The sequence below is a fragment of the Pistacia vera genome, unplaced genomic scaffold (genome assembly GCF_008641045.1).
Source record: "Pistacia vera cultivar Batoury unplaced genomic scaffold, PisVer_v2 Contig297, whole genome shotgun sequence".
Lineage (NCBI taxonomy): Eukaryota > Viridiplantae > Streptophyta > Magnoliopsida > Sapindales > Anacardiaceae > Pistacia > Pistacia vera.
In genome coordinates, this window is record NW_022196109.1 from 461,125 (window position 1) to 476,032 (window position 14,908).

A 14,908-nucleotide genomic window follows, 5' to 3' on the forward strand; every position below is an offset into this window, starting at 1 on the left:
AGATGATCTTTGAAAGATATACATGGTCATGATGTCAATGCATGATTAATGTTATGAAATGGCATGAAGACGCAATGTAATACATGTTTTAAGATGATGTATGTGAGCAAGAGGTAATGTAAATGGATTGATAATCCATATACAAATTACAAGTATTAAGCTCACCAAAATATGTATTTACATGCCATAAGATGTTAGAGATGCATATAGACATGATGGAAAACGTGTAAGCATATCCTTGTATATCGGTTGAGGAAAGATGAATATATGCTTTAGATGTTAAATATATGAGCTCTAGATGAATTTGAGGCTAGATGATATGAAGTGCTTAAGACTCTAAGAAAAGTCCGATCGGCTACATGTTAAATGCTTCATATGCATTTAGTTGCACTACATGAGTTATGATGTTATTTACATCATGAGATGATTTATACGCATGTTAGATAATATTTAGATGTTATATCATGACACGTAATGTGCGTGTACTATCTTTACATACTTAATTGTACGTGTATGCATTGATGTTTATATAGCCATGGGATAAAATGATGAAAGACATATGAAATTGAAAGGAAAAAAGAAAAAGAAAAAGGGAAGTATCCCTAGATGTAAAAGATAAGTGATGTGTTAACAAATATGTTTAAATAAAGGTCAAATAGCACATTTAGAATGAAATGGATCATTCCTTACTGAGCGATTAGCGCTCACCCTTTTATTGTTGATTGCTTTGCAGGTAGACCAGAAGCGAAGGATGCTAGAGACAGCAGGGCTACACGTGAGGGGAGATGATTTATTGTCATCTCGATGTTTTTATCTTGATGTAAATAATGTAAATGATAAATATTTGTGAAACACCTTTTGGAATCTTCCACCCTATAAATATGTTTCCACTGTTTATTTTACGGATAAATTCTTAAAGTTTTGAAATTTTATGTTTGGATCCTGCATGACAGTTTATATGCATGTTTCGGATATTATTATTATTATCCTTACACAAGTTTTTTTTTTTTTTTTTATTTCTAAATACAACTCTTTCTCCAAACATGTATCCCCGGGATTCTCATTGAGGGATATTCAGAGGATACCTGATTGGAGGGGGGTTTTTTACAGCTTTTTAGATTCAGAATTAATTTCCTTGCTAATTACCTTACCATTTCAAAGCATTGTGACTACTTTTGCTTGCTCAGGTTGGCTTGGTAAGTTCCCAGGAACATGGTCTTGTACTACTTTTGCTATTTGTCCTATCTAAACCTCTAGCTTTCTAATGGAAGCCTCTTGCTACTGAAACCTTTGTTCAAAATTCTGTTGGTTCTGTTGAGACACTTAGATGAAGTTATTCAATGTCTCTTCTAGTGAAGATATCCTTGATTGACCATTTGAGCCAGATTGTTGATGCTTGTTATTCCATAAAAAATTGGGATGGCTCTTCCAACCCAGGTTGTACGTATTTGAAAATGAATCATATTTAGGCCTTGGGTTGTAAGAGTTCATCATATTAGCTTGCTTTGAATACTTTGAAAAATTCCAGCCAGAAGGACAAGAGTTAGTTGCATGACCAATATTACCACAAATAGCACATACCTCTTTGGCAATACTTTGTCCTTGTCCCATCATCATATTGCACATAGTTCTCAATCAATTATTATAGAATTGATTCTTTGTAATAATGTTTATTTATCAATGAAAGGCATTTTCTTCTATATTGTGTAAATCATAATTGTATGTATTGATATATGTCCTTAGGATGATAGAACCGTGACGAGAGTATCAAGCATTTCAAATCTTGATAGTGAGAACCCTATGATCACATGTGGTGGATATTCTAGAAATGTCTATAGCCCCAGTATTATTCTGACCAAGGACACATTAATACGGTAAGACTATCATAGTGTTGAACGACCCTGTCAAAAGACAGTGACTGATCTCACTTGTCAAGATTGCTTGGTGACAACCTAGTGCAACACATGGGTGCTTGCTGGTAACCCCAGTGTCTATGGAATAAATCCTCTAACGAATGGTGGTGCATGTGATCCTTAGACTTGAGATCACAGGAGCACCTTGTGCACCAATTGGTGTAGTTTGACATTAGCCCAATGTAGTTCTATTCAGGACTATCAGAACGGTAGTGATTGGCTATATCGAGACATGTATCAAGAGTATGGTGGATCGACAAATGATTTATCACTCCTAGGTATGGGAGAAGTTATCTCACTGCGCAATTCAATAAATGGTAATGACACTAAATCTATGGCCATAGTGGGATTAAGTTGTTGCTCAATCTAATTTATTATTTTGGTCGTTGGTCCAGTAACTGAATACAAAGATATCAAGGACATCTGAGGTTGACACTATTTCTGTGTCTTAGCCTTGATGAGATAACGGTTGATGAAAGTATTCGATTGCGTGGTAACCATATTGTTGATAGGTAGCTATTTCGCTGAATCCGAATCTATTAGGTGGCCATGATGCCTTGCTAGGGCGTCAATCTTGGTCTGTGTGCAGTGAGATGATTAATTGGTATCAATCGCGATACTATTCATTGCCGATATGATAAGGAGCCTACGGGTCACACACTTAGAAGATAATTTAAGGATCAAAATGTGAAAGGGGTATTTTTGTCTTCTAAGACAAAAGGGTATTTTGGTAATCTCATGGTGCAATTAAATTTGCTAAGGTTGTTGGCTGTATTCAATTTTAATATTGAAATCAAAATTAGTGATATTATATTTAAATATATGTGTGCATATATTTAAATGGATTATTGTTATTATTTAATGTTAATTGTTTTAATATATTAATTGATTTTAATAATAATAATAATTAATTAAAATTAAAATACCATTATGGGGTGTTTTGTTGTAAGAGTAGATTGATGTTGGAGCCCATGGCTATTCCTAAGTGGAATAGGGTTTTAATTAGTTGTACTATATAAGTGCAACTTAAATTAAAACACAATAACAATTATTCAATTAATAAAAACCCAGCCACCCACCTCTCTTTCACGTTTTTCATTGATTGAAGAGAAAAAAATTTCTTCTTTGATTTTTCTTGATTCTTGAGCCTCTACTTGTTCTAGTAAAACAATAGTTGATTTTTTGAATTATCTTCGTGTGGATCAACATTTGTGTGATTCCATTCTTGAATCGGTAGCAAAATCAAAGCCTTGAACGAGCCTCCAAACTTCGTAAATATTCTAAATCCTTGTATGGATTTGTTTTTCACAGATTTTATAATATATGTAAACATTATAATCTATACCCGGATCTTTGGGATTAAATAATTGATTGATTTATTTTTAAATTGATTTTTCCACTGCACAAATCCAATTAGTTACTTACACTTCATACATCCCTCTTGATTTTCCCTTAATACTTTTCTACTACGAGTTGTCTCTTGTGCAGTCTTTTCTCCCATAGCACCTCCTATAGTATTATCAACCATGGCTTGACAATCCTATGTCAGTCGATCATAGAAAAAATTGGTTCAGTAACTCTAAAGGATATCTATGATGTGGACATTGAACTAAAAATAATTTAAAATGTTTCCAAGCTTCTTGGAATGACTCACCTTCCATATATGAGAAAGTAGCAATCTTACCTCTAAATTCTACAGTTTTGGCATGAGAATAGAATTTATCGATGAACTTATTATAAACTGCATCCCAGGTGGTAAGTAAAGCGGGAATTAATGACATGAACCATGTTTTAGCCGCATCCTTCAAGGTGTAAGGAAAACGATGCATCTGCAATTAGTCTTCTATCAAATTCTGCAAAGTAAAAGTTTGAATAGTAGAATAAAAATCACGAATAAAAGTAAATGGGTCCTCTGTGGCTATGCCATGGAATGAAGTTAACATCTGAAAGTGAATGTTCTTCAGCTCGTAATTTCTTGCTGCATCATTTAGCACTATGCAAGATGGCGATGTTCCTATGGTAAGACGTGCATACTCCTTCATAGGACGAGGTAATTCAGCCATTATCTTTGGTTCTGAGCTTGAATCTGACAAATCTGAATTTGATGAATTTTCAGGAAATTCTGGTTCCTTCCTCTTTCTACCGATTAAATCCACTCTATCCACATAAGGGAACTAATTCTTTATCCAATGATCGGCGACCTTGATTCAAAAACTAACACACCAAAGAAGAAGAAGAAAAAGAAGTAACCCAAATTAAAAAAAAAAAAAAAAACAATCAAATTAAAGAACACAAAAGAATAACAAAACTAAAGCGCATGTTATCACTAAATAACTTAAGTCAAATCCCCGACAATGTCGCCAAAAACTTGATGAACAAATTCTAATTCCTCAAAAGTGCACGAATCGCTATCGTAGTCTAGTGTGCAAAAGCAAGGGTCGATCCCACACAGATTTTTAAGCAATTTACTAATCCTAATAACTATGCTTCAATTAAATCTAATAACTAGAATTAATAATAAAGAATTTATGAAAATCACTTGAAAAGAAACAACTGATTAAAACAAAAATTAAACAACTATTAAAATTATTTAAAACCCAATTGACCAAAACCTAGGGCTCCAATTTCACCATAACTATCCAGCTCTATGTCAACCATATATCTATTGTTTATCAATTCACTCTCTAGCGTTCGCACTCACTAAATCAAGGTATTATCGTAAGGCTTTCGAGATTAACCTAGTATCTTTAACACAAGACTAGCTAGGGCATATAGTCTAGCCTATAAATTAAAAACCCATTAAACACAAGAATACTTGAAATCAAGAATAAAGGCACATCTGTCAAGGTGTATGCACAAACACTAATTATTTAAGAAATCATGAACCTACTAATACTTTGTGAGGGTGTATGCACAGAGTACTAATCTTTCATTCACCAATAATGCTATGGACACTGAAGGTTTACACCAAAATTTTGCACCGAACAATGTGTCACTTGAGTCAGACGTAGCCACGTAACAAATTAACAACTATTCCATGAATGAACAACTGTCCATCAAATGTGGACACTTGTCCATGATTATTGGACGACCGTTCATTTTAAATGGACTCCCATCCATGTGAAAATAACAATGGACTCTTGTCCACCTAGAATGGATACCCATCCATAGTTTAAATTAAAAAAATTTTAAAACAAAAATCATAGACGCCCGTCCTTATATTATGGACGGGCATCCTAATTAATAGGAAAAAAAAAAAAAAAAATCTTCTCTTCAAACTCTTCTTCCTCATCTAGCTCTTCAATGCCATCCATGCCATCTTCACCCTCTCCCATGGATTCAATCACCTCAACTCTGCACCATCTCCTCAACCACCCCACCATCCTCCATTTCACTTGGTCCCCACCTCTCACCTTCGCCTCCTCTCCCCATTTCCTCTACCTCACTCTCCTCACTTATGTTTCCCTCACCTTCCTCCTCTCCCGTTACTTCCTCCTTTTCTTTCTCCTTCCCTACTTCCTCAAACCTATCCCTACTAACTTTCTTGTCCAACTTTACACCCTTAAAACACTCTTCAGATGTAGCAAAGTGGACCAAAGAATGGAGAAAAAAAACCTTTCCTTACTCTATATATGTAAGTACGTGATTTTTACACATCATGAAGAGTGCGTGTGACTAAATATATACAAGGACAATAATGTATTAATTTTTGTCCCTTTCAGGAAATTGCATGGCAATTTCCATTCCACCAAAAACCAAAATCATACGTTATCAACACTCTCGTCTCTGTCAACGACTGTTTCATAGCAACTCCTTTAAGCTTTCAGAAAATTCATTTTTTCTGTCAGTCTTTATTGCCTTTTGCTCTATATATTAAACACTAGCTGTTATGTTACATGTTATTGAAACCATTGAGCCAAGATGGCAACTGATTGAGTACCTAAACCATCCAAATGGTTCTCAAACAAGGGGATGAGGTTAAGTTTTCCTCGTCATTGATCAAAGTCTAGGTCAACATCTAAGGAGGCCGTGGAGGGCGGAGATGGCTTTAAGGAAGTGGGGAGGGAGGAAGAAGAGGGGGAAGTAATGGGAGAAGAGGAAGGTGAGGGAAAGGTAAGTGAGGAAAGTGAGGAAGAGGAAATAGGGTAAGGAGGCGAAGGTGAGAGGTGGGGACCAAGTGAAGTGGAGGATGGTAGAGTGGTTGAGAAGATGGTGGAAAGTTGAGGTGATTGAATCCATGGGAGAGGGTGAAGATGGCATGGATGGTATTGACGAGCTAGATGAGGAGACGAGTTTGAAGAGAAGATTTTTGTTTTGGTAGGGACGCTTGTACATAATATATGGATGGGCGTCCATGATTTTTGTTTTTTGTTTTTTTTTTTAATTTAAACTATGGACGGGCATCCATTCTAGGTAGATGGGAGTCTATTATTATTTTCGCATAGACGGGAGTCTATTTAAAATGAAAGGCCATCCAATAATTATGGACGCTCATTCGTATTTTATGGATGACCGCTCATTCATGAAATATTTGTTAATTTGCTATGTGGCTACATCTGACTTAGGTGACACATCGTTCAGTGCAAAATTTCAGTGTAAGCCTTCGATGTCTGTAGCATTATTGTTCATTCACATGAGTTCTTCAAGATTAACACATAATATTTGTCCAATCTCAACACATACAACCTAATAATTCACACTAAGTGTTGTCACACAATAATGATAATTAAAGATTAAATTAATAACATGAATAAATCAAGATTTCCATTAAATTGATAACAATAACATATGTTTAACACAAAGCCTTCCAATTGGGCTACATTGGATCCCTAGAGAAGAATTTAGCTACACATTGACATAAAGAAAGAAAACCTCAATTCCCCCAAAAGCATGAATAATCCAATACCCTAGGAAGAATCTCCTTCTCTTTCTTGCTACAAAGTGGCTCTTAATTTAAGTCCAACAGAATAATCCTAAAATAAATTACAATGTCTTATTTATACTTTTCCTTTGCTAGGGGTGTTTTTGGGAAAGTACAAGTTCGAATCGGAGTTGGAAAAGGTAAGATTTTTCCTTTTCTCGCGATCCACACTGAGGCGTGATTTTCTGGCATCGCGGCATCGACTTCTACCGCAAACCTTAAAATCTTGTCTTGTCATAGTGCCAACTTCTTTACGTCATGGCACAAACATTCTGCCCAAATCAGCTTTTTGTGTCATGGGGTAGAAAATCCATGCTGCGGCACCATCTAGTAATTTCACCTTCTCTATTCTGCTTGACGATCCGGTCTCTCTCTTTAGCACGTACAAAGCCTCAAACCATCATGTGAGCATATAATCATCACTTTTCCACCTAAAAACTTGAAACTCATACACATACTTGTGATTCTTGAAAAATAGAAATTGTGTAAAAATAATCCATTAACGTCCAGAATTCCTTACAATCTACCCATAAAATCTTGAAAAATATATATATATATATATATCATTTCACCACTTATCACTTGGGAAAGCCCGTTGGCTTTCCTAGTGGACTGAGATCCCGTCTAGCCCATTTCAAACCCTCGTTTTAGCGAACAAGCCAAAATGTGTTGATTAGGTAGGCCAACAAACTTAACTTATACTAGTTAATAGCTCCAACTACCAACCTCTAATGTAAACAAAGCTAATAAGCCAATTACACAATTCAATGGCACTAGCCATTGTCCTCAAGTGTAATTTCATTAGGTGGACTCTACATGTCACCACATACACTTGTATAGAACACTTCTCTACTATGCCTATGATATGCTTATCAACCTTCGCTTTGGCGAACAAGCAAAACATATCATTGAAGTCGACCCATCACCATTAAGGAAAACTCCAATGAAATTTAACCTCCCACTGGTAGAAGTGTACCCTTCACTTTGGCAAACAAGGCTCTGACGAACAGTAGTTTGATTAAACCCATGATGATGGAAGGCTTTTATCGATTTGACTTAATATACTTTATCGAGGGATTTTTATTTTGTGTGTCTCACCAATTTTATCTTGGTTAGCATGTTATAGTCATAACATACACCCTTAGCATGCATACTATCTTTAAAATAAACGTGTTGGTGCATAGCATTAACTAAAACCGATTCCCCAAGCCTAGAGGAATCTGTAGATCAACCTAGGTTTAATTACAACTTTGGATTCTTCAAGTAATTTGCCTTCTCCTTTGTTTGCTTCTTCTTCTCGAACATTATACAACTTCCAAAATAAAATTACAAATCTAATTTTACATATTTGAAAAGAAACCTCGAGTTACATTCGAGGGGAGTGAGATGAGAAAGAGAAATACAACGGAAATAATAAAGAAAGGTAAGACATGCAAACCCTATTTTAAAATTACATAATCCAAAATTAAACTAGGTCCAAAGGCTTATGCACCATACACCATGCGTATTCATATACAAGAATCATGCATAAAACAATCAAAATTGAAATTTTTATTAGGTTGGTAAATTACAAGTTACCCCTTGATTTTTGGCAATGTTCTTTAAGTCCAACAAGTTTTAAAAATTTCTTTTTGGTTCCTTGTTAACATGCATCACTCAATTGGGCCTCCAGAATGTTTCTAACATGCAGCAACATTTTTTTAGAAAATTATAGATTAAAAATTATTGCATAACAATGCGATCATGGCCCAAAATTTAGCCCAATGCATCTTTACATGGGCTGCCCAAAAAATCTAGAAAAAACGCGCACCAGATCAGGCTCTTGGTTGAAAAACAAAGAGCTGGTCAAGGCCAAGTAATGGGAGCACTTGGCCACCTCAGGGTAGCCCCAAAACCGCAACAAACGGCAGGGATAACAATTGCGTATTTGCATGCGTTGCTGCTGGTGCAACAACAGCCTTTGTGCCGTTGCCCCAGGCTGTTACTATGCCATTTGTGGCGGCACAACCCTACCTCATTTTAATCAGTAGTAGCATGCATTTGTGTGCTGCTGCTTCTGTTGGTGGCTGCTGCTGTGCATGGCAGTGCACAACAACAAGTTCTGCCTTCTCAGCAGTCCACTCATCATGTCAAGATCAAGTTTTATTTGATCTTAATCAAACCCACAATTCAAATCAAATGCAAACTCACATTAAACACAACAAATCAACCGAAACAAAATTTTTAAACCAATTTTCCAGATTTTATAAAATCGGTAATATCGTAATTGGTTGACAAAAATTCCAAAGCATCCAAACAAATATTTATTGATGTAAATACGTAAAAGTGGCTCTGATACCACTGTTGGGTTTCAGATCGAATGCACATCGAATAAATTAAAATTTTTTGATCATAAAACCCAAAGATCCTTTTACGGATCTACGTCAATTTTAATATAAATAAATTGTATAAACAAAGTTCGATGTTATACTAGTTTTTGGAGGCTCCTCCAATTGATGTGAATCACTCCCACTCCAAGTTAGGAGTGAACTCCCAATATCCACATGAAGATGGGACAACGTCGTTGAGGAAATTTTAGGCTAGGAAATTCACTCAACTATAAGATCAAGATTCAGTAGAATTTTTCTTTGAGAGAAAAATTCTTTTCTGACAAATGGAGGCTCACAAATTTTAGAGAGAGAGAGGGGTGGCTAGGGTTTTCAATTTTGAAAATGAATTCCTTAAATGATTTAATTTTAGTTGCACTTAAATAGTGCACACTAAAACCCTATTCTAACTTAAAATAGCCATATATTCCAATTGAAATAGCTAACTTATTCCTAATTGGAATATATTCCCCTTGTGACTAAACATGGCACTTCAATTCAAATTTAAAATCAAATTTGATTTCACATTATCAATATTAATATTAAATAATATTTATTATATTTAAATATATATAAACTAAATATTTAAATATACAATCTCACTAATTTAATTTCCATATGGAATTAAATTTAGGCAGCAACGTCAGCAAATTCAATTGCACTGTGAGATTACCAAAATGCCTTTTCATCCTAAAAGACGAAAATAACCTTTCATCATAAATGACAAAAATGCCCTTGTCATGAATCTTATTCTTAATATGTCTTCTACGTGTGAGACTCGAGGCTCCTCATCATATCAACAGTGAATAGCATCGTGGTTGACAATCAATCAACCGTCCCACTAGACACAGACCAAGATTAGCCTTTAGCCTAGCATCATGGCCACCCGATAGATTCAGATTCAGCGAAACCGCTGCCTATTAATGATATGGTTACCGTGCAATTCAATCATTTCATCATCTATTATCTCATCAAGGTCGAGGCGCATAAGTAATGTCAACCTCGGATATCCTTGATATCTCTGTATTCAGCTATTAGACCAACGACTAGAATATATTGGATTGAGCTACAACTCAATCCCACTGTGGCCACAGATTTAATGTCGTTGCCATTTACAAAACCACTCAGTGAGATAATTTCTCCCGTACTCAGGAGTGATGAGTTCTCTGTTGATCGACCATAGTCTCGATACACTTCTTGGTGTAGCCAATCACTATTGTTCTAATAGTTATGAGTAGAACTATGTTGGGCTAGTGTCAAACCAAACTAATTGGTGCACAAGGCGCTTTGGTGATCTTAAGTCTAAGGATCATATCTGTTAGAGGATTTATTCCATAGACACTGAGGTTACCATCTATGTGGAATCCTTTGGTGGGTCTGTCCGATGAACTCGCCTATGGCAGGCACCCATGTGTTACACCACGTTGTCGGCAAACAATCTTGACAAGTGAGAAGGTCATTCAACACTATGATAGCCTTACTGTATTATCTATGTCCTTGGTCAGAATAATACTGGGGCTACAGACATTTCTAGAACGGCCACCATATGTGATCATAGGGTTCTCACTACGAAGGCCACACATCCAAGCATGCCACTTGATCATTTAGCTTTGGCCTAGGAAGAATTAGCCCAACTGGAAAAGGAAGGATTAATTGAACCAACCCATTCTCCATGGGTCTGTCAAGCCTTTTATGTCAATAAAAGAGCTGAACAGATTAGAGGAAAACTTCGATTAGTCATTAACTATAAACCATTAAATTGTTTCCTTGTTGATATCAAGTTCCCTCTTCCAAGAAAAGATTTTCTTTTTGGATACCTCTCCAATGCCAGGGTATTTTCCAAGTTTGATCTTAAAGCAGGTTTTTGGCAACTTGGCCTTACTCCCACAAATAGAGAAAAGACTGCCTTTTACATTCCCTCTCACCACTACCACTGGACCGTTCTGCCATTTGGACTAAATACAGCTCCTTCCATTTTCCAAAAAGCCATGACCCTTCTTCAGCAGTTTTCCAAAATTTCCCAGTTTGTCTTAATATTGTAAAATATTTCATGTTGTATTCATTGTATTCACTATATTGTCGGCAGAGTTATGACCTAACATTTGTCGCTCTTATGTTTCTTGTTTTATGTCCCAGTTTTACATGTGTCCCTTTGTAAGCGTTCCTCCTTCGCTATAAAAGGAGGGCTCCCTTCCCTTGGAAGGTATGAAAAAAAATAAACTTTTCTCTCTTTCTGTATGTCTCTCTAGCTAAAAACTCTCTCATTGCATTCGTTCTTCTAAGAAAACTACACTGGCCGGAAACTCATCCCTTCTCACAAAAGTTTCTTTCCTTAATAGGCTCTCAATTTGGCTCTATCGCTGTTGCCTGTTAAGCTTAGAATATTTCTATGATCCTGGATGCGGTGATTTCCAATGAACCATGTCTAACAAACAAGATTGATACACAGCAGCTTCTGTCAGTTTAGGGTGATTTTTGGCGTAATTGGCCTCATTCTAGATTGTAGAGGCCCCAACTCATCAGTCCTCCACAACGGCCACTGTAGCAATACTGTTCAATTTCGTCTTTTGGGCTAATTCTTCCTAGGGCAAAGCTAAATGATTAGGTGGCATGCCTGGATGTATGGCCTTCATTGGATTTATATCCTCATTTTTCTTAAAAGGAAGCCTGACAAAGAACTTCGGATTTAGCCATAAAGGATGTGAGCATTTGGTTAAGAAATCTGTGTGGGGCTGTGCGGAGTATTTGGTTACTAGTTGTCGTGTTACATCTGTGTTGGGTACAGGGGTTGGTAGAGTGGTGAAGTATTTGTGGGGGTGTTTGTATGGCATAAAGTAAGATTTGTGTTTCGATCCCTGATGAGTAAAGATGAATTTGGCCTTGAGGAGTTGATTGAGAAGATCCCAACTAATGACCATGTCTTTGCCAGGATGGTGGGAGCCGAGGCATTCATGATTAAGAACAAGGTTAGGGAAAAATTGGATATGGATTGGTTTACTGATTAGATTTGTGGAGAAATGTTCACCATTTGTTGCAGTAAACCAACGAATGTGGGGTCTCCAGTATGACGTAGGAAGGACATCTTGATTTAAAATGGTAGAGGCTGCACCAGTATCAAAAAGTGCCATGACCTTGATGGGACGGTCATACTTGGTCTCAAGAAATAAAGTAATTTCTACCATGGGAACCTGGACGGCTAGATTCATGGGGAGAAAGCCAAAATGGAGCGAAAAATCACTAGAGCTCTCATCTGATGAAGAAGAGTCCTCCATGGGTGGGAAAGTCAGAAGATCAATAGCAAAAATAGTGGCAGGAGTTTGTTCTTCTGTTTCAGAGTATAAGGACTCAAGATCATGATCCGCAAGGGCAGGATCAAGAGAAATGAGTTGTTGAGCGGATTTTTGCTTTTTTGGACAATTTTTGGCAAAATGTCCAGGTTGTTTACAAAAAAAAACAACCTCTGCCTTTTGGAGAGCTAGATTTCTTTCATTGAAAATAATGGCGACGTTTTTTGCGAACCGGGCTTTTGGCTTTTTCTGAAAAGGTTGGCGGTCTTGGTGTGGGGGCTTAAATCGACGAAAATTTCGTTTCTTTTTGGCAGGACAATGACAGGAAGGGTCTTTATAGGAACATTTGAGAAGTAGATCCAGTATGTGACATGATTTCTCGATATTCTGGCCTATGTGTTGAAATTCTTTGATAAAGGCCCACTTATTACAAAGCCCATGGAGAGCTTTTTCAATAAGTTGGCCTAGATGACCGAATGTAACTGTGGCCAGAGTTAGACCATTCTATTCAAGCAACCTCTGAGTTTCTTATGAAAGGGGCTCAAGGATCAAACTCAAATAGGCCTGCTTGATATTGGGATCATCAAGTCCACCAATGTCATAAAAACGAAGAGATGCCTGGCGAAAATGGGTCTGTAAATCTTTTAGCTCAAAAGAACAACATTTCAGCTTAAAAAATTATTCTCATAATTGATCAATTCGATTGCGGCTATCTCCCACAAATTCTTGGACTAGAAATCCAGCAAATTGTTCAAGAGAATTGACTCGAACCACTTGAATTTGTCTGTATTCTCCAAGGTTATTCCACCATTATCGAAGAATTCCCATAAATCGAGCCACAATGGCTTCCAAAACTTTGATAAGAGTAGCATTTGGTTTAATGTGTTCTGTATGACCCCAAGTGTAGATTTCATGAATCTTATCCCTCCATTTGGAAGGATGATGAGGATCCAAATTGAACCAGGTTCCGGAAGAGGTAGGTGTTAGGAAACGATCCATTGAGGCAGCGGAAAAAAAAAACAATAATAACAAGGATCGCTCCCATCGAACCAAGATTAGGGTACAATTTTATAGTTTATATCAAAATAAGAATCTGCAGAAAACTAATATAGAGTTTAAGAAACCATATGCACGTTAAGAGGCTCTTCCAAGTTGTCTCTGAATGTATTTTGTTACCGACCCAAGTGTAGGATTGAACCGACGTAGTCCACACGAAGACAATCGCAAGGAACTAAAGAGGGATTTGCTAGATCCTTTTTAGCTTTAAGAACAAAGAAGAAAAATTAAAGAAAAACTTTGATTCTTAGCTAAACCAAAATCTGGTGTGGGAGAGTGTTTTTGGGGCTGTGTTTTTTACTTTTACAATGAAAAGAATGAATTAAAAATCTATCTCTTTTACAACTAAAACTTTTCTTTTATGGTGATATTTTAATTGCCCTATTCCCATATGAAATAGGCTTGGGTTCCAACCCAAACACCTCTTGTTTCCAAACACTCCCAATTAGATATTTATTTTAATATATCATTATCTCAGTTAAAATCAATTATAATTATTTATATGATATATAGATATATATATATATATATATATATATATAATATACATTAACAATAATGATAAGTTATTTAAAATATGCTAACACATATTTAAATGTAATTTCACTTATTTATTTTTCTAACAATTAATAAAAGGCTACGCCTCAGCAAATTTAATTGCACTGTGAAATTACCAAAATCCATTTCGCCTAAAAAGATGAAACGCCCTTCTTTCTTTCTGAGTCTTAAATTATCTCTCTGTGTGTTGACCCATAGGCTCTTCATCATACCAGTAGCGTATAGTACACGATTAATACCAATTAATTATCTCACTAAACACAAACCAGATTGGCCCCTAACAAGGCATCATGGTCACCCGATAGATTCGGATTCAGCAAAGTAACTACCTGTCAACGATATGGTTACCGTACAATTCGATCCTTTCATCATGCGTTATCTCGATGAAAGCGAAGGCATAGAAATAGTGTCAACCTTCGGTTACTCTCGATATTATGTATTCAATTTCTGGACCAATGACCTGTATTATAACTAGATAGAGCAACAACTCAATCCCACTATGGCCACATTTTTAGTGTCATTGGCATATACTGAATTGTGCTGAATAACTTCTCCCATACCCAGGAGTGATGAATCATCTGTCTACCCACCATAGTCTGATACATTCCTTGATCAGCCAATCACCACTGTATTGATAGCTTTGAAAAGAACAGCGTTAGGCTAGTGTCAAACTACACCAATCAATGCACAAGAGTTTCGGTGATCTCAAGTCTAAGGATCACATGCACCACCATCGTTAGAGGATTTGTTCTATAAACACCGGGTTACCATCTATATGGAATCCTTTAGTGGGTCAGTCTAGTGAAC

General features: G+C 36.4%; 1 non-coding gene across 1 annotated transcript; it reads left to right on the plus strand.

Annotated features, from left to right (window-relative positions):
• Positions 1-3,499: 3,499 nt before the first annotated feature.
• LOC116135256 lies at positions 3,500-3,607 on the plus strand. Its single transcript, XR_004128866.1, has one exon. It is a non-coding gene; the product is annotated as a small nucleolar RNA R71 (small nucleolar RNA).
• Positions 3,608-14,908: the final 11,301 nt, after the last annotated feature.